Raw genomic sequence first — 26637 nt, 5'->3', positions numbered from 1 at the left:
AGTTGATTTTGCAAAATTACCCAACCACTCGTGTGAAACAAGGCTTCCTTCCCTCCAGTGTTGATGCCTAGCCACTGACAGACGGCTGCTTGTGCATTGTGCAGCATATCTCGGTGAAAAATGGCTGGTAAAGAACGCATCTTTACCCGTCCTCGAGTGTGAAAGATAAATTATATCCGCCCCGCACACGAAAAGCTCACATGATTTACTGCCACTGGCTCATCACAGCCTGAGACTATTGCCCACTGTGCCCTTCCTTTATGGCATCGTGCATCATGCACTTGTGAAACTGCATACTCTGGCAGTGTGGAGGTTGAAAGCAAACTACACACACACACACATCCAGAAACGTAAAGAGAACGAACAGTCGTCGGAAAAAGGTTGCTCATATCGGAAGAAAAACGATACACACCCGGGCGTACATAACGCGTTCCTTTGCATCTTGGTTGGGAATGGTTGCTGCCAGCGGACGCACTACACCGGTCGGAAATGGATCGTCTGGTGCTCCAAGTGGCGCTAAAGAGTTTCTTGGGAAAAGTGTGTGGATCCGAGAAAGAGAGATAGATAGACAGAGAGAGAGAGAAGCATAGAGACGGTCAGGATGTGTGGGACGTAGCGCCTGTTTCGTCTAAAAGAATCCCCCCGTGCTGCTAGTGAAAAGGACTCGGTCGGACGGTTTGGTCGCTTTGAAGAAAGGTCTACACCGTAATCGCTCTTGAGAGGAGAAAACCTTCCCCAACGTACACGAACATGTCTATATATGTGTGCGTGTGTGGGTGTGAGGAATTTGAAGATGGGATCCCTTTTGCCATTCCAAATTGTGTCCGGGTCGGCGGAAGCGGTGCTTTGTTGGTTGCAGCTCCCTAGAACGCTTGCTATGGGGTTGATGCAAAGGAAGGTATCGGGGCGACGGAACGATGATGATGGGTGCTAAATGACGAGTTATTATTTTAAAATGGGGAAGAGATGGGATGCTGCCTGGCAGGAAGGATAGAGTTGTCTCGAAAATTTGAATCCCATGTAGGATGAAGCGGACACGGGTGTTTGGTGGAGTGAAGTGTGTTTGTTTGAAATTTGGCTTTGTGGCTGGAGCAGCAAAGAGCGCTTGTTTGCTTGCCAGTGTTTGATGAACGTCATAAACTAGCTGCTGCCTACAGGATGCTTTAGCAGCAGTATGTCAGAAAGGTTAAATAGAAAGAAGATTGCATATTCCGTGACTAAGACGATTTCAGGGGTCTATTTCTATGTTTAAGAGCAAAATGGCCTAGCTTTTAATATTATTTAACTGCTCTTCTTGCATGAACATCATGCGAAAATCACAACTGATCTTGTGGCCACATGATGCCATGTCAGTAACGCATTGTAAACACACATACACACACCGGGTTCTAAGGTTCGCCCTATGGCGCCATTGCAAAGTTGACATTCGCTTCATCACATCTCAACCCGCGACTAGAATCACGGCGGCCCCAACGACACAGCATTCCCTGACGGTTCGGTTCGCTGCGTGTCGCCATCTAACGCCAGCAAGGCTTTTCTCTTACACAATAGCTTCATCGCCATCACCACCACCACCACCATCCCAACGTACCATTTTCATCGCGCAGCGGAAGCGTGAAACGGATGTGATGAAAAATGTTCCAAAAACCACACCGCATTGACCGCAACACTTGCTGGTCGCGTTCGCTGTGTGAGGAGCGTGTGGAACAGGCCGGTTCCAAAAAGGTACCACTCCAGGACACAAACACACACGAACACCAAGCCACAGGCTAACTTCCTGTGCCTTGCCACACAATCCATCCAGCGAGAGTCAATTTCACTGAGATAAAACGGCATCCGATGGCTACCGCTGTGTGAAGGCACGAGCCAACTCCGATGCTCCTCTGCTCCCAGGCCAGAGGCCAGATGGATGTGTTCGTTGGTTGTACCGGACGCAGGGGTTAAAATTGAAATGAGCTTTGCCTAAAATCAAATGTGATGGCTCCATTATGGCTCACTGGATGGTAACGTAACCTATTCGACCTTGTTTGGCTGGTCGATCGGAGCGAACGAGTTAGCGAACCGTCCAAAGAACAGTGCGGGAGTGCGAAAACGTATGCCCTGAGAGCCTGCATACACGAGTCAGCAGTTGTTCCGGCCCTTTTCGCTCTACGCAGCAAAGTTCCCAGCCAGCCAGACTGGATCATCACGAAAAGGCAGCAACTAAAGTCACCTTCGCAGCTGAAACCTTTTGCCACTGTCAGCGTGAGGTCTTAGCGAGGCAGCGAGACTTTGTTTGACGTGGACCACCGGCAGCGATGCGCTTCTGTTCCAGCTCATTGTTTCCTACAGCCGGTTAGTCAGTGTTGAGCAGTGTTGAGCAGTGTTGACTGTGTGACTCCCACCGTGTACATCCTGGCAGGAAAAGGCCCAAAGCTGACTTCCCAGCCTGGATGCTGATTGGGCGTTTGGCCACAGTCGATTCGGGGCAAAACTTGCAAACTTTTGCTTGATTGAAGCCTACGGCACCCGAGGGAAGCTGTACATCTGCGGCACCATATCGGCGCACAGTCCAGACTGTCGTCAGCATGTGGCCTTAATAATGGGGCAAAGTTGGCGTGTCATGAGCGAGCTGTTCTCGCTATCTCCAGGCCGCTCTGGCCGTGTTTAGTCGAAGTCGATAAACAAGTTTTTGGTGTGCAGACAAAATTTGAACCCCGGGTTGCGTCTCGTGCGCTCGCTCTCCCATGCCCCCACAAATCACAAGTAACCGCGGAAAAACCTTCAACCACGTGTGATCATCACTAACCGTGCCACACAGCCTGCGCGGTGTCGGTGGAGAAAAAGAGCATTGAATCGAATGAATGGTGCATCTGCGCCACCACGGGGGGAGTTTCCACGTTGGTCGAGAATCGCTTAAACAATGGAACCACTAAACGCCGCCTGGAGATAGATAGTCCAGACTAGCGAATCGAGCGAGATGTGTTCCAAAGTCTCGTCCGACGATTATGGCGACACGGCGTTACAATGGAACATCACGACGTTGACGAAACAGGAAGCACGAGTCGTTTATCCGATGGACATCGTAATGGAATCGAAATACGAAGATAGCCGGTGGAAAAAAAACACATTCCAGATGAACACCCAACCCGCAACGGTTTTAGAAGGTACAGTCTTACACTGAGCAATCGTGCCGGTTTGATGGCTTGTACGTAAGCTATTAAAAACTATAATTGGCATCTAAAGTGCTAGACGCAGCGATTCTGATAAAATCATTCTGCCAGCAACCGACTAGCATACGATCGTAGGGCTTCGCTGTACCGGACGAGCAGAGGTAATTAATTTACAGCACCACCAACCGAACGTCCGGATTGGAACCGTCTCCATAAACAAAGCAAACCACCGTGCCAGCCCAATAAAAAAATCCCTGACGACGCGAGCGATGACGCGCTGCATCATCTCCCGAATGACGGCCTTCCGCGATCTAACCCCGACACCGGATGACGCGTTGATCATTCAATCAGAATGATAATTATCAAAGCAAATGAAGCCGTTAGATGGGAAGAGATGCAAAAAATCTCGGAGGAAATGAATTAAAAACACATCACTCTGCCCAACACACACTCCCGCGGCTGCAGTGTTGAAGCTAAAAGAGATATGAGAAATCTGCTCCCTTCCATCAACTATTGTATGCAAAATCGAGTACGGCACTGGATAAACGAGTGGGAATGCTAGATTTGTGATACCTCAGGTTGACAGGCATCAGGGGTGGAGGTATTATGTTCGGATTTTGAGTGATCTATCTTCATGCAATCGATCAGGTTGGATGGGTTTTGGAGAGTGTGATCACTATCGGAAGGGAGCTTTATTAAGATTAAAAAAAACGCTATGGAATATATTTTCAGCAGACTGTAGCAGAACCGGCCACAACGCAACGCTCTTCCTTTCTCTTTCGCCCCTCCCGAGTTGCATAAGAAGAAAATAATCGTTCACATATAATGAAGCCCATCCCGCGCCGAGTACTTCCCACGTGGATCGTCATTGAGGCTGGTAAAGAAAAAAAAAGACTGACTTTCCTCCCAAAAGTATTGTCAGCTTAGCGTGGAAACGATGTTTGCAGCATTCGCATTGTGCAACGGCCGGGACGACTCCAATGACAGCTGTCACCGTCGCAGGTAGACAGTGTTTACATCCGCCTCGAGATGGACACACTAAAACCTTCGCTTGTAGTGGGTGATACGCGCCGATTGGGACGCCGAACACACGTAATCTTCTTCCCTCGCGCTTCCCACCCAACAGCACGAGCACAGCTCCCTCCGGCACGACTCAATCGTCGATACTCGATTACATCAACCGACCCAAGCGGGGCTGGTAGCTTGGTAAGCCGGTGGACAACTCCCCCCCCCCCCCCACATTGGAGAAGGGACACAGACAAACACGCAGTGCGCATCTTGGGCCGTTGCAATGGCGGCAGTATGGCACAACTTAACCTATCATTTGGTGCGCACAAACGCCGGCACCGGTGGTGGTTGCAGCAGCACAAACTCAAGCATGGTAGCTGCCTGCCGGCATAAGGTAGGTCGTAAATTTATCCCACCCCAACACACACACACACCCGAAGGGAAGGGCTGCCGCTGCATCAGGTCGGCAAGAATGCGGTTCCGCAGCATTTTGTGGTAGCAGTACCGTCATAAGTCGCCCTTGCCTTGCCGGCGGGCAAACGCGCGCGCGAGCAGCTTCTACGTCCCCTTTGGGATGTAGGAGGGGGAATAGAGGAGCGAACCGAATATCAATGTCACGTAGATGTGGCCGCTGTGGCAAGGCACGGAACCGGTTTTTCACTTGATCAAAGAAAGTGTACTTTATGGCTTTTCATGCTCCCCGCTTCCGGCACCCTGCCGGCCGGCGTTTGCGTTCTTCCACCATGAGTGGCCATCGCAGTGATGCACTCAATGCTAGAAAAATGTGGAACATGCGTCTTGCGGCCGGTAGCACACAGCACAAATGTAGAGCAATGGCATATTTCATAGTGCTTTATAAGTCAACAACAACGACAATACAGCCTTGGTCGTGTTGGGTCTTTGAATCATGATTCACAGCGTCTGATACTGCTGGCAACTGTGATAGCTCCTGTGATTGCAGGAAGTACCACGGAGCTTGAAAGGTTCGAAACTGATTGAAGAGCTTTTTGTACGTTCTATCGCACTCTGTGATTAGCACAAGTTACTGTTGCCAGCCTTGTTGTCCAGTCATTGCATCGAGTCTTTTTGTGCAATATTATTCTCCTTCCATCCTTCCGTAATCGTTATGTTCGTGCTGTGACGTAAACTTTGCCTTTTGTTTATCGCCCAGAACCATCTGGAGCATAAACTCTCAGGGCAGGTCATTTTGGTGTTCTGGACCTCGGACATGCATAAAACCCGTAATCCGTGGTCAGGTTTGGCTTAGTGAAATGTTTAAAACCACTGATCACAGCATCAGAGTGTTATTACACCCTTCCTCGAAAGCTTTAAAAGTAATCACTCTTTTATGCAACCAAAAACAGCGCGATTTTATGTGAGTTGTTTAGTTAAGGCTAAGAAAAATGACACAATTTGCACTTATAAATTTCAATCAAACGTACCACAACAACAAAGGGGCATATAAAACTTCCGCTTCATAACAGTTGCCGACGGAGTTTTATATTGAATATAAAAAAAAGCCGCGCGTCCTGGGGTTTAGCTCATTTATTAATCATCCCGTAGCAGTTTTCCCATTAAGCCTGGCAAATGCTTTCGCTGTGTGCTGTGAAGCTCTTTGCCTTCTCAAGCAAACATCTTAACCCATTTCGCCCACCCCACATAGAGTATTTATTTATCCCGCAGCCAAACGCCACCTCCTCTCAACTACCAAGAGCAGGGGAAAGTGTAAAAGCAGCCGCGGGGAATGCACATTTCGGTGCACATTTGCACTGGCTGGTGCACGTCGCTATTAAATCTTCATTCCGGCCGTGCGGCACGTCTTGAACCACACCGGGGTGGTGCACAAGAATGCAGTGGCAACTCCTTTCGCAGCTCCCCTCCCGAAACGAAGCTGCAATGAGTCAACAGGCAGCAGCCGCGACGGAATGCACTGGCGGGCGGGGACCTGACTGCAAACCCATAGCCCCCAAAAATGGAACCAGCAGCAAGTAGGGCAAATCCAACGACAGGGTGTGTGTGTGTGTGTGTGTGTGTGAATGGTTGGATTTTTATTTTATTATTAGTACATTCCTTGAGTGTACTGTCACGCGGGCGTAATGTTACAATTTTATTTGCCCACTGACCGTGCCCGTTTTTTCTTCCCATTGCTTCCTCCGCTTCGGTGAGTCTGTTTGCTTCCCCACAGGTTTATATTTTGCAGCCGTGGCACCTACGGAAGAGGAATATAAAGCGTGCACTTTACTGGAGCTGCATTGCTACCGACGACGACGACGAAGCCATCGAGCCAAAAAAAAACGACGGAGTGGTGCAAATCATCATCTCACGGCCGAAGGAAAACGATGACGGAGCGCACCAGAGCTTTGAGGACGCCTTTTGGGAGAAGCTGGAGCTGGGTAGATGGCATGAAGGTGTAGGTTCTCCCTCACTCCCTCTGTGTGTGTGTATAAAGTGGGACACACGGTTAAGGAGCCTTGGCTGGTACGTGATGCTTCGTCGATTGTGCCGATGGACGGGCAAGAGTCAGCAGTATTTGCGCACGATTGAACAATTCATTTCGCTCTGCACGCAAGTGGAGCAGCGAACGAAGGCAGTGGAGGGAAGCCGGCGCTTCCAGGAGCAGGCAAGAAATATTAAACCCCGCTCCAAATTCTCCTTCTGATAAATACTCCCATTAAACGTTGACGTTCGCAATCGGAAATGGCATTTAATTCATTAGGTATCGCCGTGGGGGTTGCGCACTCTATTTCTCGCCAAGGTGCGAGACCGTGTAGGGTTTCTCGGTGTGTTAGGGGTAGTTTTGCTTTCTCTCTCGAGGTTGGTAAGATATTTAAGGATACATTAAAACCAAGTGACAATCCATTTTCTTCAACAAAACGATGAAGCAAGCACAACAAGCTAGCATCTTCATAAACGCTCTGAATGTGGTCGAGAAGCCCTGTAGCTGCAACTGCGCCCCAAGAAACGCTCAGCGCTCTTCTCCGATCGAAAGTAATAGCCACCTTTCGAGCGCAGTTAATTAAATCACACAAGCACACAGATGCTTTATCGCACTCCCTGCCATGCCAATGTTTTGCTGCCATTTTCCCAAAGCAAAGGAAGCAAGCGCCTTCTTCGGCACGCACAACGCAAGGATATCAAAGACCCATTACAATAACCGTTTGCGTAAAAGGTGGTTGTGGACGATCAGCAAACCCATCATCACTTCTCGGCCCAGGGGTTGCCTTTTACGCATCGAATGTGCGCGGTACGGGCAAGATAGACCGTGAACGCATTCCCATTTCCGGCGCATTTTCCCAGCCCGATGTTATTCGATTCATGGCTTCATTGGTTTAACTCACACACACAAACATACAAAAGCACAATCCTCAAGGATCTCGGAACGACAGCGTAATAAAAAACAACAAAAAATAAACAGGTGATAAAATAAACAGAAGCGCCCGTGGGTGTAACGTGCCCGAGGCTCGGAGAGGTGCAGGTCCCATCCAACACTCACCCCCTGTCCGTCTCTAAACGGTGTTCCACCTTCGTGTCGGATCGATTCGCATTTTATCGCACAAACAAACGCGCGACTTCTTCAGCAGACAACGTCGGTTCCCCGTTCGTGGTCGTCGTCCTTGCCGTCGTAAGCACCGGAAGCAAACAGAAAACGATATTTACAGGCCATAATTTAATTCGCCGGTGTCAGAACATGAAGATGCGAGGCGGATACGGTTTTGCCGCGGTTGGAAAAGCTCTGAAAGCACCGTCGTGCTTCAGTTTGAAAGGGGGGGGGGGCGAAAAATAAACGGAAAAAGGTGCAAATGGAACGTTCCACTTGACGTTCCACCAGGAGTCGCCTGCCGATGGAGAGTTGCAGAAAAGAAGACATCGGGTTGGTGAAATGTTGTCACGAGTGTGTGCGATGGTGTGTATGTTTTCCCGATACAAAAAAGAAACTCCCCCACACACACACACACACACACACACGCCGGGCAGCGCCAGTGAGTTGAGTGCTCTAATATTTAAAGCTTTTTAATGACTTCTTTCCGGGGAATTTCATGGCGCGCGGGATGGTGAGAGTTTCCCAAGAACTGCCTGGCTTGCCGTGTGTCGGTGCAAATCGATTCTGTGTGAACGAATCGAGAAGAACTTGTAGCAGAAACCCTACACCGGTTGTTACTACCGTTTGGTGGTGCAGAAAGGACATACAAATGGACCAATCATTCAGTGGCGCGACGCCGGTGGATTACGTGTAAAACGGTGGCTTCCGAGTCGATAAACGACAAATCGAGAGCAATTTACGAGCGGAACGACTGTTTAACGTTTTGCCGTTGTCGGACGGGTGCAACCGACGAAGCGTAATTTATTGGGCATGCTGGAGGAAAATAATTTCATTTCACTCTTCAATAGCACTTGGTTCATCGTCCTTCGTGGGAATGGTTTGCTTTTTTATGATATTTTGCAAAACCTATTTCTGCCGACTGAAGAAGCAACTTTATAATTGTTGTTTTGTTCCACAGTGTAGTTGGAATCGGTAAACGCAAACGGGAAAAGTTTCCCCAATAAATGCTCTACAATAAGGGTTTATGGATTGCGTTTTGCATAAATCAAGGCGCACTTACCACTCTTAATCGGCTTATGACATTTTTATTTCCTCGCCGAATGTATGCTGGCTGCTGTTGAGGGGGACTGAAATTAAACAAAACATAACAAAAAACAAACCTGTTAAAGCAGAATTATTTACCTTAAATAACGGAATAGCAAGAAGTTGGGGGAAATGATGGAAAAAATACAATATTACGAAAAAATAAAGACCGCCCATGTATGATGGCGTGATGATGGAAAAGATAAGTAAAACATTCCTCCCCACCCCTCTCGTCCGTTACCCGGAACGACACAGACATTCGCTAACGGGGGAGGGGTTTGCGTGTGTGTGTTTGCTGGTAGAAACACACTCCGATATGGCCAGTACGAAAAATCGCCTCCGCACCCATCGCTGTGCTTCATTTCCCTTTCCTTTAATCGTTGGGTGGGCAAAATTATGTGTTATGGAGTAACTTTTCACGGGGTAATTAATTTCCCGATGCTTTTCGGGTGGCGCGAAAAGATATCCTACTTTGGGGAGGGTACAGGGTGGACCAAGGACGGTGCGGCAACACACGTATCGTTCTGTGGTTATGTTTCGATGTCATGCCGTCTCAAGTGGGAACGAACGAAGGAATCCACACAGTCCTCACGGAAATGGAGTGTTAAACGTTATCAAAGAGAGAGAGACAGAGAGGGAGAGAGAGGGGGGGTGGGCAAGAAGTAGGGAGGGGATAAAAACACATACCCACCCGAACGTACAGAAATATTTCCCGAAAGGGAGGCACCCGAAAATTACGACGTCGCTTTACTTTATGAAATTTGTTTTTCCAACTGTGCTTCAACGGAAAGTTGCAGGTGGTGTATTGAAGAAAAAAAAAAACGTGGCGAGGCTTTTCCGTTTTCATCCTCCTACCCTGCAGTGAATTATTGATAGTGGAAACGAATTCCTTGGCCTGTACGCTTTTTTATGCTGTTGTTGGGGGAATGGAAATGGACGGAAGCAACAAGGTAGAATTATGTCCAGACCGGTGGAAGCCAGTAACTGCACGTATGATAAGCAACGGGCAAAACGGTTGGCGTGCTAAAGGACCCTCAATCATATTTCTCCATCCGTTCGCTAGGGGGCGTAGGATGGCCCTTTTCACGGATCGGTGCCAATGTCGAATTAGATAACGAAACATGTCATGGAATATGTGTAGGATTTTTTAAAAGATTTTGTTTGTATCTAACACTTGTAGAGCAGTTCCTTTTTTCCGATTGGGCTTCCCTTGGCACTGTATCAATGATTTATTTTTGAACCAAATTTTTAGGAGGTTAAACCCGACAGCACAAGAGACGAACATTCGACAGTAAAACACGGTAGAGAATTGGAGCATTAAAGGGCACTAAATCACACACCCCAGATAGCAGTAAATCGAAAACGCCGATAAAACGGTTAACCTATCTGCTGTCTGTAATTGAAACCACAGCTTACAGCACTGACACCTGGCACTATCTGCTGGTGCGACTTTATAACCAGCGTGATTGACACCGTTTGCTGTCTACGGTCGAAATGTTTGATAATAAAACTGGCATAACCGTGTCGAGTCGATAATGAACGTCAATGTTGCTGTTGTGCAATAAAATAATAATCACGAGCGACAATGCCCTCCCTTCCCTTCCGGACAGGCGATTAGCAACTCAACCGTGAACGAACCAGAACCGATAAAACGATTCTATTTACGATTGGCAAGTGGGTGAGTGTTTTTCATTACCTGCCCTTTCCCGCTGCATTGCAGAATGCGCATCCTGCCCTCATCCGCAAATCTTCAGAACGTTTTCTACGCTCTGTGTGGTGGTGCAGGCGGGAGGAGAGCAGGTACGGAGGGTGGCAGAAGGAGCAAAACTTTCACCAAACACCTGCCAGTAATTGGCGGTGATTCGGTGATCATAAACATAAACACTAATCAGCAAGTTGGTGTTGGGCTTGGCAGCGGTAACCGACAATCTTCGACAAGCAGCCGCTGAAGCCGTTCCGGTGACGCCAAGCAACACGGATCGCACGGAACACCGAGCGACGGGGCAGTGTTTGGCAGTGTGTAACTGAAGGGGAAATCGTATGAGCACTAAACCGGATAAACCCCCATTTTACGCTTCGGTCGAACTTGGTGCGTTACCTCTTGCCTTCTGGGTGGAATAATTTGTGTTGCCAGCATTAAATCAGATTTTATTTACCCTTTTACGGTACAGCATACAAACCCGTTCCCGTTCTCTTCGGTACGTCGTTTCAACCGGACGTCGTTCGTCCTTTTCTCGTTCAAATCTCGTTTAACTGTTTTATCCTTCTCCTGAGATTGTACATTTTATGCAACGAAGCGCTTCAGGCCGCTTAACACTACGCTTGATTTCACACCATTAGAGATTATGTGTGTGTGTGAGTGTGTGCTCAACGGTTTGAAAGGATTGATTGAATTTCGCTTCAATCAGGACCGAAACCTTTCCTCAATGTATCTGTTTTGCCCTTTTTGTTCTCGCTTCACTATCAACCCCGCTTTGTGCGCCGATAAATGCAAATATTATTCAATTCATTTGCGTTTCCGTGAAAGCCTTCCACTTGAAGCACCCCCCTTTGCACCGTCCTTTTTTTCATTATTTGTACAAAATATATCTTTGCTTAAACGATCATTGAATCGAAAAGTAATTAGAGGCAAAGATTTATGCAAATGACCACCTGTCTCCATTCACTTTCCTTGGATCCTTGGATTCATTTCGCTCCTCGTTTGAGTACAAGAGAGTTCCCTTTACTCTAGAACAGACGTTAAGCACCTTTCCGAAGGTATCTTTCTCCCGGTGATGGGGTAGAAGGGTGGCAAATTTATCACCACCAACCATGGGTGAATAGCTAATTTCGTCCCAATACGGCGGCGATCCGTGGATTTTTGGGTGAGTGGAATGTAATGAGCTTTTGGGAGGGGTGCAAAGTTTGGGGTTTTGGGGTAGAACGTTAAACGAAGGTAATATGAGGCATTTTGCATAAATTTATGTCTGTATTAGTCTTTTTACCATTTAAACTACCCTAATTAAGCTGTGTTGGGCATGCAAGAAGCCACACGGAAGCAATAAAAGTTAGAACACTTTGAAGTCTCATTTAACGCATTTGTTGACGATTTTAACAACGTGTTGTTCAGCAGCGTCGACTATTTCGAGACCAGATTTGCTCGCACTGATATGTTTTTCTTCTTGGAGGCACGTGCTGGCATTGTCATTTCCTTGGACCACACACACGCACACGCACAGGCTTTCAGATTACTGAGCTAAGCCGTTCCCGGACTCGTACAATGCCGTACATCCTTAGCCAGAGCTGCACGAGCAGACGAAAAGGTTCAAATAATGGTTCGCCAACACAACACAGCATTGTGTGCGCTGCTTCTGTTTTTTTTTTTTGAAGTGCAAACTTTCCATCAAACGTCCCTGGGATCGGAAATCTTCTTATGAAGGACATAATCTCCCCCAGCTAGAGGTGAAAGCTTAGTCGCTGACGGTGTGGCGTCCTTTGACGTCTGACGTCGGACGGTGCTTTCGGTGCGATACGAACAAACAAGATAGGCACCTTTCAGACATTGTCATCGCCTGTCTCACGTCGCCCTGTTTGGAGGCATTGTTTGATGGTGGAGGAAATTTGATTCCTGCGAGTAAATATGTCTCCCCTCGAATCCAGCTCCACTGACAGCGAAGGGATGTATTGTTCTACCAAGGGGCAGCTTATCAAGCTTGTTCTCGCTGCAAGCATCAATAGCCCACGCACATCGCTGCCGTTGGAAAAAAAGCGATCCCTAGTAGACATAATAGACACTTCACCGTCAGTGCTGTGGAGTGGAGTTGGCTAGCAGCATTTATAGCTTTCGTGGAACTGCTCGGCTCCTGGGCGGTAGCAGCGGTTATTCGCGTCCATCCGGCGTCACGCCATAACGCCACCTTGTCACCTTCCAACGGCGTGACGATGTGACATTAAGTGACAGTCCCAAAACTAATCTGTCTGCTGACAGAACCGACTGGTTCGCCAACTTACCGGACCGTGGCGGTGTGGGACAGATGAATCGAAAATCGAAACTAATCATGTGCTATAATCAAATCATAAATCACATCCGCCCAAGCCGGGTGGTAGTACACCAAGCCGGAAGAAGAAGCCGACAAAAGATAGCAGGATAGATAAGTATTGATACGACGCGCGGAGCGCTTCAATGTGCGGTGAAGTGATGGGGGAAAACCAGTTGATGAGTTGAAGATAGGTTTATCAATAACTGTCAGCGCGTAAATGTGTCCCCATCGTTCATTCTATCGCCATCGGGGGGCCGCACTCGGGAGCGGGTCGATAGAAAGTGCCACAGAGAAAGTTCTACCGCACACAACCCGCACACGGAGGCTATTCAGCCGTCGACACCGACGCTTGATGATTGACGCGCGGTAATTGAGCTTGGCAACTGGATGTTTATTTCCACTTCTTGGTTGGTCCGCTAGGCAAAGGGCTGATGGCCAATTGTATAAGTGACTCAGCGAACTGACCATATGGGATTGTGCAATAGGGCAAGAAGCAGCGGCGGAGGACCTCTATTGCTGTCTTCAAGGCACCCATTGCTCGAACGTGCTCTATCCCCAATATCTTGTCTCAGCATACCCACTAGCTCACACGATGACTAACTCACCATTGTCAACCTACGCTAAACCGCAAACTACACAACTCGATCAGCTGTTGCTAGTTTCATGTTGCATTGTTCCCTGATTTTCACTTTCAAGCAAGCTGCTAGCCACGGCACGAAGTAACAGCTGTTCAGCTAGGTTTGGGCCATCAGCTTCCACCCTTATTCTCGTTTGGAACTAGTTTTAGTGTGGTGAACTCGACCGGAGAATGAAAGTAAAACATTATTGCTCGAACGACCAACTCACCCGCCTCGACGATGACCATTGCAAATACCACGGTGTGGACCGACTGCCCGGGACGCAAAGCGGGTGTGACAACTTTAAAAAAAAACCAACAAGAAGCGCGTTCGGTGTACGTTGGTCTTTTTCCTCGCACACCGAATGATTTATCATTTCACTTAACCGCACACTGAAATTAGTCCGATTTATTACCCGGTCCGGTGGCGCACTGGCCCCATGGAGCTGTCGCCCAACCAGTGTGTGTGTCTTTCGAGGGGTGTGCTTTGCGCCAGCTACAACACCTCGAATCGTACCGCCAGAGGCCAGACAGAACCGAACCTCCATTGTCCGGGGCCCGGGGTTTCGGGCTTCTCTGGCTTGCCAATCATCTGCTTACCGACGGTCGTTGCCATCGTTTGCCATCGTGATCAGTCCCGTGATTGTTAACCTGACGCAACCGAACGGACGCGCGGTACAATAAGGAAGTGCCGCCGTCTGCGGTCGTCATCTTCAAGTGTGCGTGTAGCGTCCAAAAATCTTGCCACTAGCCCCACTCAACGATTCGTTTCCTTCGCGGTTCAAATTAGACCGGAGCGCTCTAATAAATAAATGGCACTCTTCCGCCGGGCACGGCACCAGCCATTCACGCGCCACACACCGGGCCTGTTGCTGTTCTAAGGTATGGTGTGTGTGTGTTTCTAAGGGTCAGAAGTGGTTTGGCTTCGGATACACCGATTGCACCACAAATTGTATGTCATTAATATTCGCCTCTACCGGGCTGGTTGGATACAGTCGCTTGCTTCGAAGGGGGGGGCGTTGTTTGTGTCGTTGTTGCGCAAACCAACCGCTGTACGTGAATTGTACGGTGGGACAACACAGACTGACTGGCTTTTTCGGGTGAGAATTATTCTACCCGTTTGCGTGGAGATAGTTTCATTCTTTTTTGTGTGTTTGCGGTGCGCAAATTAATTGCAACCAATTACCGGCACTTTAAGGCACCGCAAAGATGGTAGCTCGAACACTGCCGTCGCTACCGTGCAGCATGTGTTGGTGGTTTTGTGGTATCAATTATCTTGATTATAAAATGGAAACAACCCCTCCACTTGGAAGACTCGCCAAGATGCAGGGGGAAATGTGAAATGGGGAAGAAGAGCTTGTTGAACATGGCAAAAGTAATAATTTAAATGGAGCAAGTCGGACAAAGCCCACCTCATTTTTATGGAATATCCTAGTGTCTTCTTCGCCTGTCACTTAAACTGTCAAATGGCAAATAAGTAATACACTGAATTATGAAATGAACGTGACCTTTAAAGCGAGCGGCTGGTGGGAGATTGTGCTAGTTATTTATTGCTTTTGCAACCTGTGCAACAAGGTTGATCGAGCGGAAGACCTCTCGGAATGGTGCACATCACATCCACAATCACCCGCGAGTGTATGATGAACCACGTTCGCTGGTGGCAATTATTTACTGATGAGGTAATGAACGATACGAGAGAGCGTAAGGATACACAGTGCACTTTAAATTTGCAACCACAAAGCGAATGTGAAGTAAAACAATCAGTAATCAGTTCTTCACATTGCCACAAAGGATAGGAAATGGATATAATTGTGCTTTAATGTTGGTCATATAATTTTAGCTAATTAATGCACCCCATTTGTGCCCTTTGCTCAGTTTCGAAAGCTTTTGCTTCATTAAATTATTGTGTAGCCAAAAACCGCAGCTAATGGATGACATTACCAGACATTGCCCAAAAACCATTACACAAACCGACCGCAGAATGTGACATCTCAATTAGGCAAGCAATCGTAAGGACACGCCGGACCGGGCAGGTTTTGATTGATAATCCTTACGCGCCCCGGGGTTCAATGATGTACACCGTGTGCCGTGTGTCGGTCGGTACATTGTGGTCGTAGGTGTTAATGGAATTTCCATTTCCAGCTACCGGGCAGTGGTTGCTGCTACGGAAACCTCCAACCACACTCTCCCTGTCCGGTTGTGCTTTAAGCTGACGATGGTTGGGCCATCCATTTTCCATCACAATGTCTACAGCAGGCACGTCAATGGACGAACAACAACAATAGGATTCCTTTCACGTTCTTGACACACCCGAGTTCGGCTGGTTCGGCAATGTAAAAGTTTTGCGATTGGTTTGCCGCTCATAGGTTGTGCCGTGAACTGGCAGATAATTAGTGAGCAATTTTCCTGAGCGGGGAAGAATTTTCATTTCATGCGATGGAATTTTGTGCCTAGGATTGTGTAAAAAAGTTTCAGCAAGATGGGCCGCCCGACGTGGGAAATGGAAATGATCTTTCTGTGGCATCTTTATTCTTTTGAGACCTGGTTTTCCAATGAAGGCAGGTAAGCTTTTGGAGCTCTCAACTTTCGCGTCTACAACGAGTGCATTACGTATGGCGGAAATCATGCTGTCCTTAAAATTCCAAACAATTCCGATGAGAAAAAATGTGCCCAAAAAATGTCACCATTCTCATCTTTATTCGAGCAATTTCCGGCGGCAAAAAGTATGCCTTAATTCATCCGGTGCATTTCCAAGACGTTGTTTTGTATTTACTTTCATACATTACGCTGAAAGTTTACGCGGCCCGTCTAAAGCTGCTTCTCATCTACACATCCCGCACGCTAGCTAATGGGCGCTAACCAGCAAACATTCCCTTGAAAGCAAGACAGCGCCAGTAAAAAAGGGAGTGTGTGAAAAGTTTTCGCTCGAAATTTCGCATCAAAACTTTATTGCTTCTCTTCCTCGCCTCGAACAACGCAAACCACACAACCCACATCGGGACGTTATTCACATTTTTCCCGAAAGGGAATGGAAAGTTAGGAGGCGTTCACTGGGATGGGTTTGATTCTTTTTTTTCTCTCCCGCGTTGTGCCCAAACTGTGCTGGGGGAGAATCTTAATCGGGACATTTTTGTTTCTCACCCCCGGTTTTACACTGTCTTCATTCCATCGGGGCTCATGTAAGGACATACCGCAGAACAAAAGTTGGTGGGCAGGATTAACACAGGCGGGAAACTTCGAAAAACTGAAACCGATGGGAAAAGCGCTTGTTGCTGGGATGATGAGGAACAGAGGCAAAAGTTCGGTGAAAGGATTTCCCGACAGTGCAGGGTTTACGAGCAAGTCGTATCCAAACAAGTGCGCGCGTAAAAGGGAGAAGAGCGAGAAAGTGAGTCAGCTTAATGCAATTGATGCGAGGCAATGAAGGGAAAAGCTGGATGGAGGCGGCTGTTACCCACTGAAAACAAAAATGGAAAAATATTTACAACACACCCGCGAACACTCAGACGATAAATCCTTTTAAATACATTCAATTTAGCATCCAACCGCATCGAATGGAGTTTTTGTTTCCGGGCGCTGTTGTGTCTGTGGCATCATCGCCGACGGTGCTTTGTTTTGGCTGCCGAGCTTGATCCCTTCTTCCAAAAGGAGCGGCCCCGTGATTCATCGGGCCAGACAGTATCCCCACCACCAATGCGTGTGTGTGTGTGTGTGGGTGTCATGGAAATGGGGGTTGTTTTTCCGGATAACAAAACGAAACACTTCACTGCTGGCCCAGATTTTGCGGTGGCTGCGTGGGGGGTTCGGGGAGCGTTTAAAGGTTCTCGCTGCTTTGTTTTGCCACCGGTTGAGGCATTAGCAAGAATGAAGGGTGACTTTTGCAAAGGAAAAACAAGCGGGTTGCTGCCGGACAGCGATTGAGAAGTACTGGGAATTATTGTTGCGATGCTCTGTGGGTGGTTTAAGGCTTACACCTAGTTTGTTGAATGAGATTATTCTAATTACTTTTCATATCGTACAATGATAATGCCACTGATTCAAAATATCACAAACAACATTTAAATAATGAATCATTTCAATTCAATTACTTGGATACTTTTCTAGTGGCCATCTTTGCTTGCTTTCGTCTAAAATAAGCTTACTCACTCGCAACCGTGCAGTATCATGCCCGGAACAGCTCCTTCACACTTCAATCGGAAGAGGATGAGAAGGATCGTGTGAAAATCTGCTCCCAAGTTCTAGCCCTGTTTTCAGATGGGAAGCGATACTTTTGGATGGCAGTGGAAAGGGAACGGTGGATGTTTCCCACTTACAGGTAAAAGCACACCACCCTCTGGCTCTGGGCCGCCACGGTTGGAAACCCCGGCATTCCGAATTTCATGTGTCAAGGATTAAGAGCGATTTCATGCTGTGTGGCGGCAAGGACTACACACACACACACACGAATCGAAGTGTCGGCGCAAAACCAAAGCACACCGAGGAGAGGGTGCTGTGTGTCAAGAAAACGGAAACACGAAAAAGGAAAACCACATCCACATCGAAAGCGGGAGATCCGATGTTTCACTTAATGGGTTTTGTCGGTGGCAGCCTAAATGAGTGGATGATTTATGTTTCGTTTTCTCCCCGTTTTTTTGCACGTAAAAGACCTCCCTCAGAGAGTCCATTTTTGTGCGTTGTTAGATTGTTCAAAGAATCTCACGAGCTGTGGGTGCTGTCCATCGGTTAGATGTGCGTGTTGTGGGGCATTTGTCCATGGTTTCAATGCTTTAAAAAAGAACCCCCAAAAACACGCCAACTTTTCCTCGTTTACCTGCTGCAAAAGTGGTCCTGTTTTCGAGCGGAAAATTGAGCCTGATAAATGTATCAAAAAAAAAAAAAAAAAAAAAACAAGCACGCCCAAAAAGCTGTTGCTAGTGTCTATGTTAGCAAAGAACAAAGCAAATTAAAAATATATCCCAACGAAAAAACCAGGGAACTCATCCATTCACTGATTTGAATTGAGCGAAACATGCTCTAATTGTAGTCCTTGCTGTTGTTTCTCCCATTGTTTTGTTTCGCTTCAGTTCATTTCGATCGGCTTTGGTTTTGAAAGCGTGGAGTATCCTTCCTACCAAACACAAACTACACAACACACCTGTGTCTAGTGAAACAGAACGTGTGACCCGCCGGGCGAGGAGTGAGCGTAAAATAAAAACATGGCACCGATTTTGGTTCCTTTGTACACGGTACAAGTACCGCCGACCCGTTTGTTCGGGCAAGCGGACTAGAATGAGCCTTTTTGCCTTCCCGCAGGGCCGGAAAATTACAGTTCCGTTCTGGGTGGCGCTGTTGTTTTTCGTTGCAGCGGCTCCGGCTTCTTGTGCCTTTTGTGCTTAGCTCCCGCTGCCGCTGGCTGCAACTAGCGTGAACAGGGTCGTTGGGTCATGTTTTACAACCGAGCAAAAAGAAAATGAAACACAACGCAGAGAGAAGGAGACTGTTGAAATAAAGTGCAACAAAAAAAGGAAAGCCAAAAAGAAGAACAACAACGACAAAAAGCATAAACTCCATTCGTTCTGAATCCGGCCGGTAGTCAGGAGAAAAATGCCGCCAATTAAAATTCTTCTGTCCTGTCGTCCATATTTATTGTTGTTGTTGCTTGCCTGGTGCTACTGCTTGCGTACATGGAAAGCCTCCGTCGTTCGTCTCGGTACAAAAAAAAAACTCCAACCAACAGAACGAACCCGAACGAATGGCATTTCGAAGGCGCTTACCTTTCAGCGTCGGCTACTACCATGGGCCGGACGATGGGGCGGAAATTATGAAACATGTGAAATTATCAATTGCCAATAAATTCACGGATTACATCAATTAATTTTCCACTTTCCGCTTCCCATGCGGTGAGGTGGCGCAAGAAAAACACTCCATTGCGGCGAGCTTCCTATTTGTTTCTTCGTTCGAACCGTGTCGTTGGCCTGGCTTTGTAATGTCGGGGGAGGTGGAAAAAAGGGGTAAGAAAAATGCGAATAAAATCCCTCACAACAGTCGAGTTCTGGAGGTGGAATTCTGGTTCGAGATGGACTGTAATGTGTCCATGGCGTGGTGGGGCGTGTTGCCGGGAAGGCAAGTGCGCGCGATCGAAGAGCCAGTCGCATCGAAGTGAATGGCTGGCGGCTGGATTATGGTGTAATAATTCTTCAGCGTTATGATGGTCTCGCGCAGGCAGAAGTGCTTTGGATGTTTTTTTTTCGTTGCCATTCCGGCAGTTTGAGTTGTTTTACAGAATTACTGCGATGTAATCCGATAATAAATGAATGGGCATGGCTGGCCAAATCCGAGACGGTGGCTGGAATGATATTTTGTGGTTGCGAGATGAGATTACATTAGTAGAAATTGAATGCGTTCAGTTAATGCTTTTCAGGTTGGGCACTACAAAACTTTTACAGCCATTTTTGTGGAATTGAGAAAAACTTTAAAACCATTCCACGAGCGACTACTTTTAATCGGAATTATTGTGAAGAGAGCAAAATTAACCAACCGTGAAATAAAAATATTTTATCCTAAAGTTAGAGTTATTTTACTAAGGATGGAAGTTTTGCGACGACACATCTCTTTTATTCCAATGGTGAATTGCCCTTCAACATTCTCCTTTATGATAAGTGGTTCGTTTTACCGCGCAAAAGCTGCATAATAAATGATGAGCACCAAAACCAGCGCCACAAAGCCTGCACCAGCTGCAACCAGCTGCAACAACCGTCGGTACGCAAATAATTCCAATGCACCCTCCAATCATGCTGCATCAGACGCAGCGGCGTGCTTGCATCGGAAGGAAAAATGCTTCATTTATTTATGCTACTAAGTGTTTATTTAACATTCCCCTTTTTCTCACCGCCCTCCGCTTCTCACCTTTATTTGCCCAGCGGATTAGTTTACCGTTCAACTACGAAATATTCCTGTACAGAGAGCGCGAAACATTTGTCACCGTTGTGTCGCGCGCCGTACCATAAACTAAACAAAAAGCGCTGGGAAAACAATCGTTTGCTCCCGCCTGCGCGCACAGCGCAGCTTCGGCAAAAGGAGCATTCCTCTTGCCGGCGAAAGAAACAATCCTTTTGCATGCTCTAAAAAAGCGGGGCGAAGCTTCAAGCAGGGCTGGAACGTGCGGACGGTGGGCAGAATCCGCCCGGTTGATTTGAAATGGGATGCAAATTTTAAATAAATAACATTGCTCTTAGTGTCCTTTGGCAAGGCTCCCCGGTCAACTTCATCGCCAAGAAGCATTCGCCGGTAGCGCGATGCACTTGCTTCCAAGCGTGTTCTGGTCGATCGTTTCTGCACCGTAAATCTAAACCACTCGAATACAGCAGCCTCAGTACCCCCCAATTAGCCTGCGTCTATGCAAATCCTTCCCACGCGGGAAACGGTGGGGAGGGTGGAGGGGGGTGCAAAGCAAACGAGGGGCAAAACTTTTCCACTAACGATGAAAGAAATCACAACTCCTCACAAACGAATGGCGTTCGTTTAGAGCGATGCTTAACGATCGAAACAATGCAATGTGTCGTCCCGCATTTCCCGCAGGATCTTATTGTCAGGACATGCCGCACACACACACACATACTGCACGCATTGTCAAAGTTTGACATTTTCGGGACGCAAAACTTTTGCGCTTTATTGTGCGTTGTGGCGCGGCGGTGGAAGCGGGCGGATTTTGTTAGAACTCGATTCCACGGAAACCATACGGCATACTGGCGGGTCTCAATCGTGCCTGGTCGAACCGAAACTTTTCGCAACAACTCCCCGGTGGGGCAAAATCCCGGCTCTACCGGCGATAAAGCGGACGCGGCTAAGTACACACGCTAAATAAAATAAAACAAAACGACACCCGAGATTAGCAAATTAAATTGTTTAAATGGCAATAGCATTGCTCACCATCACCCAGGGATGGGAGTGAACTTTCGCGCTGTTCGCTGCGACCGCGACGGATAAAGTTGATTTTGCTAATTTCTTCAAGTTGGGAATTAATTAAAATTAAACATCTTTTTGGGGAAATCTTTGTAAAAACGACCGTTTTTAGACACTGTGGAAGGTGAAGTTGCACGGGCCAGTGAGAGCGGTGGCAGTCGCGTTTCTACCCCTATAGGACCTACGGGCCAATATACCCCCCTCTACACAACAGGTCCTAAACAAGAGCTGCTTCTGAATCGTTTGGAAATGGGGAAAAGTTTGCCGCACGAAGGACATTCTGGATCACGGATTAACTGGTGAAAATTCTTGGAAATTTTTCGATACAATAAACAAAAGCTTCCGTACACTTCTCCTCGGGGCTGCCGGGGTGCAACTTCGTCGAAAGTACGTTAATTACCCATTCCGGGAAAATTTGCTCCCGCCTGGTTCGCGGGGGGAGCAGTTTGCGACCAGAAAGTGCTATGATCTTAAGATAAGCATTCTCAACTCGGCCAAAAGCTTCCGACACCTAATGGAAGCCGCCCTGTCATTTTGGGCTGGAATAAAACAGGGAGTGGAAATGGAATCCGTTTTTAAGTGTCGGAAAGCTTTGCACTCCTTTTGTTTTTTGGAAAGAATTTATTTCGTCAGTTTAAATCGGAAACGTTTGCCGACTGGTGGTGGTGGTGTGTATGTGTGTGTGCTACCAGGATTTATTGGCATCAGCAGCAGCAGAGGGAAGCTTTCCATTCACACTTCTGTTTAATTTCCTGCTCTCGTGTCATGTCTTTATCAAGCACCACAGAAACGTTAATCTTTTCCCGGGGGTTGCGGATCCACAACCTTCACCCAAGGCGGAACCTCTTTTCCACCTTACAGCTCAATCCTTCCTTTTTATCGTCCTCTTTGTTGGTGTATGTAGTCGGTGGTGGTTTGCACACATCTAATGGATTGGTCTAAATTGCACCAAATAAATGAATGTACCGCCGGCACGCTCAGAGGGATTGTGAAAATTGAGATCGGATAAAAAGGAATAAATCTCCCCAGCGCGAACACTATCCAAATGCTTTTCGGTCGTTAGTCGGAGTGTAGGAAACGGGGGTAGGTGGAGTTCAATGATGAGTTTTTTGTTGTTGTTTTAGGTTTGTTGGCTTGGGTGTATAGAAGGCTGTTAAGAACACATTTGCAGTAGAGTTCTTCTAGCACGTGTGAGGTTCAGTTGACTGTCGATCTGATTATATATTTGAGTTTAATTGCTGCAATGTGTCATATTTGAACTTTTATTTCAATTTTAACTTCGAACTCACTGTCGAAAAAACGGCACGAACGGTTCCAATTGGTGAACACATTTGATTTACACTTCAACATTCCAACTAGATTCAATCCTAATCCACAAAACCCGCCATGCAGTTTGTCGTGACAGGAAGTATAGTTTCCCTGCTACTTGTGTCCAAATGAAGCCACGCCAAAGGATCAGATGCCAATTATTATTAGCGACCATAACGTGCCACTAATGCCTAATTACGCACAGCTTGCCCAGTTGGCCAGCGCGATGACAATTGTATCCGACCGCAAGCAAGTTAATCCTAGCCCGGCTCACACATACACTCAACACACACAACAACGATGCAAATACAATTTGTTCTGCATTTTAACGGCGGTACCAGCAGCCTTGCTTGGGGTCGACTTTTCGGGGGTAGAATTCAACGGAACCGCAGGATTGCTCGTGGGGATTCAGGGTGGGAGTATTTAAATTAGTTTTGCTCCGTTTCCGGCTTTTCCTGGCCCAATTTTCCTGGCAGCGTTCGGTTTACGGTTGCCCGGCGTGCACGGCTGGTTCCGGATTCGCGCGTGGTTTGGCACGATTTGTGACCAACGTTCGGTTGGATGAGAAGGGTCAATCTGTTTGCCCGGCGCCGTGCAGCTAACGAGCTGATTGCGGTTAGGCGTACGGTACGCTATGGCCTCACTGGCCACTGGATCTGTGTTTGGCCCAAATGGCACAAAGTCGGTCGTAAATATACTAATTAGACCGACGGGTTGGAGGTAGATTACTGGCAGCCAGATTCACTTATGATATGGCGGGCTAGGGTTGCATATTTTTGTCAGTTTTCAAATATTTGAAAGCAAATTGATAAAACATATGCGAATGTTTCGATTCGAAAAAAGTGGTTGAAATTATTGAAGTTATTGAAAATGTCGATAATCATATAAATATTTAAATGGATATAACAGTTTTGTAATTTTGTAAATTGAAAATATTGTCTAAACAGCTTGCTTATGTAGAAAATGCAAACGAAGAGCATTCAATTGGAATTTGAATTCAACTGTAATTTTAAAATTTATGTGACAATTAGTTCACGTGACTCTTCTTTCCTTCCAGTTTTAAATCACTTACAAGCGAGCTTATTTCTCCTGTAATAGTATCTACTACCTAAACAAAACACAAGCAATTTCCATTTGAACTGCAAGTATTACTTTGCTTCGGTGCCAGCTGGCTTCCGGGAGTTGTTTTTTCCCAAACCCTGAATTCCTCCAAAAAAAATCCAACAAATAAAAACAAAATCCAAACAACAAAGAATTAAGAACCATGCCCCAGGCTCAACGCGTCAGTCTAGCGAGGGCTTCAATTATCCACCGGTATGTGGTTTTCCCACTGCCGGTTTGTGTGGCCATCAGCAAACACTACGAACATGGGCTCGTTCGATTTGGTGCGCTGGCTGTAATGATGCGTCCACAGCAATGGTTTCCCGCTCTCCTCTCTCAAACTGCGGAGGCCATTATAATTGCAAATTAATGGGCGGATTAATAGACACTCTGTCTTGGGAAAGGAAATCTCGGTACCTGGTGGAGCGTTCGCCACCATTTACGCCACAATGCGTGCACGGGAGCCGGCGCAATCGGAAGCATGGCGATGGAAGGATAAAAGGTAAACAGTAAACAACAATTAGCCTTATTTGCCCGCAACATTCGAATACTCGAAGCCTGAGCCGATCGACACACGGTTAATGATGCAGCAGCAGTAGCGGGACCTACCGGGGTTTCGTGCCCGTTTTTTGGGCTTGTTTTGGGCCGTGGGTGGAAAATCTAATTTAGTGCACACGCAGCGCAGGTACACTAATTGGCATGAAGGTGCGAATAAAGAAATCACTGTCGGCTGGATTCAATTACGGCTATTCATTATGGTGATTAGGATCTCTTTTGTTGTAAGGGTGGATATAATAGGATCTATAGCATAAAGCTTATTCTTCATGGTCCTGTGAAGTGATTCCATTTACTTGACTTCCCGTTCTGTGTCATTCTAAGGCTTTCGTTTGAACTTGTACCGCATCCAAGCATGAAGAGAGATGATAAAAAAGTGTGACCCCTTGCCACTGCCAAGGCTGGCCATTTTCTCAGCTGAAGTAATCGTTTAAATAAACATCAATTCCCGTTTCCCATAAACGATGTCTCCCGTCTAGTTGACTTTTAATCAACGTACACGAACGAGTAACACGATGCGATGCGGGTGGCTGTGCTCTGCCTTACCAGATAACAAGCATTGAGTCCGTGGCCTCCTTACCAGCTAGCAAGAGTGGCTTGATTGCACCGTGACCATCGCCATTATTTCTGGTCCGTTTATTTTTCCAGACTAAATACGGCTGCATACGAGCGGACGAGCACACGAACCAGCAAGGACCAAAGCGGTAGGACGTGTTCGGGCCTGATACATCCTTCAGCAGCGGTCCACACTGTACAAAGGTTTATTTTCGGTAAAGCGGGTCGTACCGAGAATTCGCTCTCCGATGCTTTTGCAAATGAATTTTAAACCTCAAAACGATGCACATGCATTCATGCACTCGGTACATTTTCGTCAAAAAGTATGTGCATAGGTTGCATTCCTTGTGTTTCAAGGGAAGCCCGTCTGCGGGAAGTCTTTTAACAACCGGCCATAGTGGCACCGGTCTGCTAGTGCCTCCGAAAGGTGAACCGATGTTAAGGTTCATGTGGCTTATTCTCGTTGAAATCAAAAAAAAAATACTAGCAAAGGATAGCCAGGTAGCCGAATGCCGTAAAACCCACAGAAGGTGTACCGGAACAGAATTAATTAAAAATTCCATGCAGAAATATTTACCTCACTCAATGCTATTTCGACCAAACGAATGTACATGGTTACAGTACAAACCGCACCGAGGTGCTACGTTCTGTTACATCCTATTTTGCCAGACAGCCAACACTAGTTTCCGTTTTAATTGAATGAAAACAAAACCGATCGTATCGTGTCGTCAGACCATGGCCATGGATCGGGCTATTTTTAACCTCACCTGAACGTACGCCAGCGTTAAGTTTTATTCCATCCACACGCCACCGAATCCGTCCATCACGAGCCGAAACGAACCGGAAATCTTTCCGCTTCACCATGCTGCGTTATGTGCCTCTTACGGGGGAGCTTGCTTTTGTCACCGAGCTCGTGCTGGGCGTAAGCCGGTGATTATATATGACGGTCACGGTTAAGGTTAAGGTGGCGCAAAAGTGGTCCAGCAGCGGAAATCGAATGACAAATTGAAATCGGACGCGGCATTTTAAGATTGCGGCTTGTGATTCATTTCATCTTAAATCAACCAAGTTCATGCCCTTTGCTGACCAAAGTGTTTCTATATATCATACGCACTTAATGTTTAAAAAAATGACCCATTTTTTATAAACAATGTTTAGCTTTTGTACTCTTTAGGAGTGTATTTAAATATAAATAAATATATATTGATACCATCACTCGTTAAATTGCACTTTAAAATACGTTTCATGTCATTTTATTAACTGATAACGCCGCACACGCGGCAGGAATGAGTCCCAGCAGTGTCCTTATCGATTAAAAATTTGTTCCATTTTTATGAACAATTCTTTATCACCCGGTTCTACGGTGGCAACAAAAGCATTTTTATTCAAACCATGAAATTAAAATCATGAAATGTTCTCACCATACTTCCCCAGTAGTTGGTCGGATCGGTTGATCTCAATCTTGTGTTACAATGAAGCACGAAGAGCATTACAACGAACGATGAAATTTGCTTGTTTTGCATCCATTTGTGTATGTGTCCATCTGTGGTTTTTCTTTTCCCATGTTTACATTTCCCCTTTGCGCAATCTCTACTACAGCTGTACAAAACACATTTACAATCGATATCCTACCACCGTGCAATGCTCGGTTAAATCTGGCACGATCCAACATAAATATGCTAAATTGTACAACAGCGTCCGATGTGTAATTCATTGATTGGTGGGAGGGCAGAAATGCACGCATTATCGGATTGTTTA

General features: G+C 46.8%; 1 protein-coding gene across 3 annotated transcripts in view; it reads right to left on the bottom strand.

Annotated features, from left to right (window-relative positions):
- The window catches only part of LOC121590889, a 107809-nt gene that overhangs the window by 26908 nt on the left and 54264 nt on the right, over nt 1–26637 (bottom strand). For all 3 annotated transcript variants that reach the window (XM_041911027.1, XM_041911029.1, XM_041911030.1), the window contains exon 3: nt 8762–8828. The gene's annotated coding sequence lies outside the window, so the exon portion shown is untranslated. The remainder of the gene's footprint in view (nt 1–8761; nt 8829–26637) is intronic.

This window comes from Anopheles merus, chromosome 2R (genome assembly GCF_017562075.2).
Source record: "Anopheles merus strain MAF chromosome 2R, AmerM5.1, whole genome shotgun sequence".
Classification (NCBI taxonomy): Eukaryota; Metazoa; Arthropoda; class Insecta; order Diptera; family Culicidae; genus Anopheles; species Anopheles merus.
This window is presented reverse-complemented; position numbering and strand designations above follow the sequence as displayed.